Source organism: Alosa alosa, chromosome 14 (genome assembly GCF_017589495.1).
Source record: "Alosa alosa isolate M-15738 ecotype Scorff River chromosome 14, AALO_Geno_1.1, whole genome shotgun sequence".
Lineage (NCBI taxonomy): Eukaryota > Metazoa > Chordata > Actinopteri > Clupeiformes > Clupeidae > Alosa > Alosa alosa.
In genome coordinates, this window is record NC_063202.1 from 3,898,021 (window position 1) to 3,905,520 (window position 7,500).

Genomic DNA, 7,500 nt, shown 5'->3' on the forward strand with positions numbered 1-7,500 from the left:
ACACACACACACACACACACACACACTCTCTCTCTCTATCTCACTTATTTAAAGCACCACACACTTCTTATCTGCCTTATGATATAGGATGCCTCATCTGTTTATGAGTCAGATGAATTCAATGCAAACATCCAAACAGAAGGTAGAAATAAACATTTTCTACAAAAAGGAATTTCTCCATTTCTCCCCTCAAGTTAGAATGAGTGATGATTTGTGAAGTCTTTTCGGATAAGGGAGCTGTGTTTTGTTTACCTAGTGCCTTTGCTCTTTCCCCTGCCCTCTCTCTCCCTCCGCGACCTGTCCTGCTCTCCCCCTCTTGTGGCATGCACAGACGCTACTCTAAATAGGTGCCACCCTGAATAGGGGACAGATGGAAACGAAGGTTCCCCACTGAGCGGTTCCCTGCAGCTGTGCACCATTTTTGGTGCCAGGGAGTGATGACAGCCTGGAGAAAGAGTGAGAGAGAGACAGAGAAAGAGAGAGAGAGAGAGAGAGAGGGGAAAAAAGAGGGAGAGATTGAAAGAGAGGGTGAGAGAGAGAGGATGAGAGGGTGAGAGACTGAGTGAGAAAGCGAGCAATAGAAACAGGGAGAGGGAGCGAGAGATATTGTGTTTCGGGGAGAGCAGCCGGTATGGCATTGTGCAGGTGACGGTAAGCAGACAGAGCCCAGCGCTAGCCCAGAGTCTGAAATCTCATCTGTCTGCCGCAGATGTGCTGACTCAGATGGGCACATGCCAAAACCGGGCCGGAGCCAGCCCGGATCAACCGCACTCTCACTACTGCAGGGTGGTCCACTCTGCCGAGACTTATCTGGGACATCCATTCAGATGTATGAAAATGAAAAACATTGAAACAGAAAAAGCAAAACATATCCTGGCTGCAGTCTGAATGTGGAGAACTGTTATTACTGTAAGATAGCCCACATGGAAATAGTAACACAAGGCTCTCTGCTATTACAACAAAGGTACTGTTCTATTTTACATTCCCTTTCTATAGCCAATCCCACAAAATGTATATATATTTCTGTTAAAACTTAAGGCTTAGTATTGAGTTTAACCCTGTGTTGCTTTTTTCCCAAGTCTCCATATAATTTAATCAGTTCATATTTCAAATAGGTAGACTCCTCTTGTGTAATACACTCATATCCACGCAGTGAAAGCAGTGAAAACACGAAAATCATGAACAAAAAAATGAGAACATGCATATGTGACTGACTGGTTTAAAATAAACATGCTTGTTTTAGCCGAAGGGCATCTACATTTGTGCCACGACATTTGTCTGGAGAGTTGTATATATTTTGGACGTATTTGCACACTCCTTAAAGCTACTTGTTTTCTGTTCCAAGCAGAGGGCATTAGGGGATTTGTGATCAAAGCTGATATGAATAAACAATTTCTATCTCACCCATGTATGAGGAAAAATCAATTATGCCTCCTTAATTAGCCTCGCGTTGCCATAACCCAGATCAATGCTGTAATCAAAGTGAAGCCAAAGGCCATCTTGTGGTATTGATTTTACTTTCTTAAAGAGCAAGCCGTCTAAAAACTGTAATATGGAGGAAGATGAATGAGCCGTGGCTTTGTTTTGCATACCACATCTTGTATTTGCGGCAGAACCCAAATCTTAACTACTCTGTTGGAGGGAGAGACCGATTAAATCCATGAAGAAACTCAATGACAAAAAAAGTTTCCTGTAATTATATTTGGTCAAATAGTAGAAAGGGCTTGAAAGGCCAATGAAACTGAAGATTCTTAGGTCTTACAGTAGGTCATGTTTACACTTGTTTTTTGGCCTTTGGTGATCGGATCACAACTGGACGACTGAGACACATTGCCATTTACACCTGTGTTTATCTTATATCGTCAAGGTCCACTTGGCTTCAGATTTCAATATCACCTGACCCTCACAAGAAGTCTCCATCTCCAGGACACATAAAGAGGCGATAGCATTTACACTACATAATGTGGTCAAATACGTCACCTTGGCAAGAAGTTTGAGTGATCGGATCACAATGCACCCAAGTGATCCCCATCACCCAAGACACATTTTAAAACCCTATAAAACAGAGACTTAGTCACAAGCCAAGTCTCAGTACCACATTGGGACCTTGGCAGAACTGTAACCATCTGGATATTGTTGCCATGACGAAGATCTTTCTGACAGCCTATCTGTTTGGGTAGGTAAGATCACATGGTAGGGAAAGGAATGACTTAGATGTAGGTTACTTATTAGGTTTTCTGTTCCAGCTGAGGTTAGTTTAGGTGATGAATGAGGGAGGATGTATGACAGGTCGCTGGAAGTTCCAGTTGCATTGTTGGAAACTGATATTTGGTGGTCTGTTTATTTCCACCATCAACAATAGCTGTGCCATGACATTTGGTACATGGCTAGTCTGCGTGAAGAACAGAAGAGTTTTTTTTTTAGTCATTGGTGAAAACATGTTCACACAATTGATGTCAGATTTAAGCAATGCACTTTTAACGTCTATTTGTCCATCCTATGTGGAGTTTTGATCTCTCCTCATTCATTTGTTTTCTTTGAACTTCACATCACATCACTAACAACATGCCTGTCTGCCTGACCGCACTCAAAGAACCCTCAAAAGCTCCAAAATAGAATCGTGTCAAAAACACCTTTTATATCCTGTAGGGTCCAGTTCACACCTGGAGAGAAAGCTGGTAGACCATACAGTACTAATACTAGTGTAGCCCCAGAGATCTCCATAGTGGCACTTCCATGCCACCAGCTCCCTACAGCCCTCTCCTCTGTCAGGCAACACTGTCCCTTGTCAGCTCCCTGTCCCTTCCGGCCAGTACACGCCAGCAGGCCCCCACGGGTGTCCTGCTTGTGCCTGTCTGCTTATCAGTCCTCTCAAAGGCACCCTGAGCATGGCCTGGGTTGCTAAGCACTAGCCGGCATGTTTGTTTCCCACTTATCCCCTGAGTCCTACTGCCAAATCTCCCATGATGGACTTCTGATACTGAAATAAAAGCGCCACTGAATGTGAATTGTGCCTTCACTTACAGAATGAGTGGTTGAATCCATTTTGTATCCAATTTAAATCACAGGTGAATCATTTTACTGAAGTGGTTCACTCAATGGATGTCTACTTGTGTCCCCCCTCACATTAAAACCACACACTGCACTTTTTATTCTTTCTTGCTATTTATTAAAATATTTCTTGATCTTTCTTTCTTCACACTTGCACAGAAATAACAGCACCTAAACGAAATTTCACTACATGCTTTACGTTAGTATTGCTATGTATGTGACAAATAAACCTCCTTGTAATCAAGATTCAAGATTCAATACTTTACAGTAATTGCCATACAACAGAAGTTGTTAGGAATTTGCTGAAGTGTGCTCTACAGTACAACAGACAAGACGACACCAAACAAGGATAAGAAGCCAAAGACATAGACATAGACATCAGACATAGTACATTCATTCATTCATGGCTCGTCCCTACATAGGCAAGAGTCAAAAGTCAAAAGTGGCAGGGTGACATTTTAGTGGAAGTTTACCTAAAGTTCAGGTTTTAAGTTCACTTCCAAAAGTGCAAATACATATACTGTATAGTACTATTGCATATCATGAATACAATTAAAAACATATTCTTAAAAAAGAAAGCAAAACACAGTATCCAAGACCTATGTTGGCTTAATCTGCTTCCATGAGGTAGGCCTATTGGTGCAAGGTTGGAGAATTATTTAAAAATCTGATTACACTACAGTATGTGCTATTTAAAAAGCGGGAGGTCTTTGTGTTAATAGCCCTCAGCCTTCTACCTGATGGGAGGATCTTAAGGAGGTGGTTGGCAGGATGAGTTGCATCCAGCAGGATTTTCAGGCCCTTGCGTTCCATGTGGGCCTTGTAGATTTCTGCTAAGGGGGTGAGTTTGCAACCTACAGTATTATCTTCTCGGCCGTGTGAACTATTCTGTCTAGCTGTAGCCTGTTCTGAGCAGTGGCATTTCCATACCAGACAGTAATAGAGAACTCTCAATAGTTGCAGCATCCCCTTGCAGGCCACCCCATATTTCCTCAGCTGCCGGAGAAAAAAGAGCCTCTGGTGGGCTTTGCTCATGATACAGCTCAGGTTGTCTCCCCATTTCATAGAGGATGAGACTATGGTCCCTAAGAACCTAAAGCTGCCCACCCGTTCCACCTCTACCGCATTGATGGTCAGGGGCTGGGACACTAGCCCCTTCTTGGTGAAAAATCCACTACCATTTCTTTGGTCTTTAAAACATTTAATTCTAAATTGTGGTGGGAACATTATTCCACTAGTGTGAGGACCTTGTTTCTGTATCCTTGTAATCCTTGTAAAAATAGAGATGAAATAAGTGCACATTTATATATACACATATACATTTATATATACACATATACATTTACATATACACATATACAGTACATTGATTTGCAATGTTGCAATCTCTACTATCTCTGCTTTCTTTACATTTTTCCTCTCCCGCACTATTCCCAGCTCTCTCTCTCATTCCCTCCCTCCCTCTCTCTCTCTCTCTCTTTCTCTCTCACTCTCTCTCCTATCATCTGTCCGTCTGCTTCCCTCTCCTTTGCTGCCTTTGTGAAAGTGTGTACAAAGTCAAATGAAATCTTGTGATCTTACAGGCAGTGTGGAGGGATAAGAAAAAAAGAAAAAAAAGGCTCAGGCCCAGGGTGTGGTGTGTGGTGTGGTGCGTGTGGTGTGGGTGTGGTGTGGTGTGGGGTGGTGTGGTGTGTGGTGTGGTGTGGGGTGGGGTGGTGTGGGGTGGGTGTGTAGTGTGGTGTGGGGTGGGGTGGTGTAGTGTGGTGTGGTGTGGTGTGGTGTGGGGTGGGGTGGTGTGGTGTGGGGTGGGGTGGTGTGGTGTGGTGTGGTGTGGGGTGGTGTGGGGTGGGGGGGGGGTGGTGTGGTGTGGGTGGTGTGGGGTGGGGTGGTGTGGTGTGGGGTGGGTGTGGGGTGGGGTGGTGGTGGTGTGTGTGGGGTGGTGGTGTGGGGTGTGGGGTGTTGTGGTGTGGTGTGTGGTGTGGGGTGGTGTGGGGTGGTGTGGTGTGGTGTGGGGTGGTGTGGGGTGGTGTGGGGGTGGTGTGGTGTGTGTGGTGTGGGTGTGGTGTGGGGTGTGGTGTGGTGTGGTGTGGGGTGGGTGTGGTGTGGTGTGGTGTGGTGTGGGGTGTGGTGTGGTGTGGTGTGGGGTGGGGTGGGGTGTGGTGTGGTGTGGTGTGGGGTGGGGTGGTGTGGGGTGGGGTGGGGTGGGGTGGGGGTGTGGTGTGGGTGTGGGGGTGGGGTGGGGTGGTGTGGGTGGTGTGGGGTGGGGTGGGTGGTGTGGGTGGTGTGGTGTGGGGTGGGGTGGGGTGGTGTAGTGTAGTGTGGTGTGGGGTGGGGGTGGGTGGGGTGGGTGGTGTGGGGTGGTGTGGTGTGGGGTGGTGTGGGGTGGGGTGGGGTGGGGTGGTGTGTGTGGGTGGTGTGGGGTGGGGTGGTGTGGTGTGGTGTGGTGTGGTGTGGGGTGGGGTGGGGTGGTGTGGGTGTGGGTAGTGTGGTGGGTGGTGTGGTGTGGTGTGGGGTGGTGTGGTATGGATTCAGGAGGTGTGATGTGCTGCACGCTCTGGTCTCTCCACTGAGACAGGGACCAGATGAAACAGCGGAGTTCACACACTGCGGACCGTCTGAGGTGGATCACAGCGATCTGCATGTCTGCGCTCAGGGCACCGGCTGGCGCTGGGTAAAGGGCCTCTAGAGGGGTCGGGCTCAGGAGTGTGTTCTTTAGTGACCTTACCACACAGATCACTGGACGCGGAGAGATAGCACTGATAGTGTACACATAGTGTAAAGGAGCAGTGTGAGATTTGCATATGATCGCTGGTCAGCGGGCTAAGGGGTCATTAAGGAGGCGGAGTGTGAATTCTGAAAATCACACGGCTTTACATTAAGCCACGCTTCAGTGAAAGATCGACCCTGAAAGAAAATAGGAGAGATATGGAGCGACAGAGAGGAGGAAAGAGAGAGATAGAGAGAAAGAGACTAAGGGAAATTCCATCTCCCAGGAGACACAGCCAACTAAGTGAGAAGGTCAGAAAGAGAGAGAGAGAGAGAGAAAGAGAGAGAGAGAGAGAAAGAGTGAGAGACTGACAGAGAGATGAGAGACTGCACAGGAGGAGAGAAAAAAGGGGGTAGTGGTGGTGGAAAAGGTGTGTGTGTGTGGGGGGGGGGGAGTGTGTGCAAGTAAATAGAAGCCGCTCTAATAGGAATATCAAGCCAGTGAAAGGTAAACAGCCTTCTCCAGTCCCATACAAAGGGAATGTGGTGGCTTTGAGAGAGCTTGGAGTGTCGCGTGCTCTGCGGCCGGCCGATAACAGCGCTGGCAGCCGGCTGCGCCCCAGAGATAAGGGGCCGAGCGCTGGCATGTGTCGCCCCTGATCCCAATTTCACAGTCAATATTCATCCTGCCTGACAAACAAGCACCATTTAAGATGAAAAATAAATATAGAGTCCTCCTGCTATTACCGGCACTGTTTATTAATCTCCCGCCGCTGTCACCGGTTGGACGCGCCCATCGCACAGCGGCAGATAGACACACACAAACACACACACACTTTGTCCAGACTCATAGTACACACACACACACACACACACACACACACACACACACACACACACACACACACACACACAAACATACATATATAATGTATGCAAAGGTGTACACCTACAGTACATGAGCACAATGTGCACAGGTCCTCGTACACACATGCAGGGACACACACACGCCACACAGTACATCTGTGGATTCAGGTCCCTTGATGTGCAGGTACTTGCTTGTGTGTTTGTGTGTGTTTATGAGTGTGTGTGTTGTGTATGTGTGTGTGGGTAACACACTGCCAGGGGCCATACACAGCTGTTGCCCTAAATCTCTTTTGGTATACGTGGAGTTTTGCCAAAGCCATTTTTGCATAATTACATAATCATGGTCAAATAGCCAATCCGACAAAGAGGGTGTGTGTGAATTGATCCATTAATGATGTTTAACATGCTGTTCCTCTTGCTTGTGTTCATTAAGTGTAATTTGTTAAAACACAACAGGACTCGGTTGGTGCATTAAAGGTTCTTAATGTAAAATGTCTCTCTCTCTCTCTCTCTCTCTCTCTCTCTCTCTCTCTGTGTCTTTCTTTTCCAGTCCCCAATCTGTCCTTCTCTCTTTCCATTACGGATGTCAGTGCTCAGACCCTTTTTTAAGGATCACGCCATTTTTTTTATTTGGTATTTTTACTGCCTGCACGGAGAAGTAAAAAAAAAAAGCAATTTATCATTCAGTTAGCCGTGGAGGCATAAGCCTGCAGGAGGCTTTTTTTGGTTTACTCCTCTGCTTAACTAACTAACTAACTGCATATTATGCCATTCTCAGCATGTTATTCAGCTTGGGGAGATCTATGTGACAACGAAGCCTTGAGACACTCTGAAATGCCACATATACTACACGCTGGTCTCACTATCTGGCAGTAT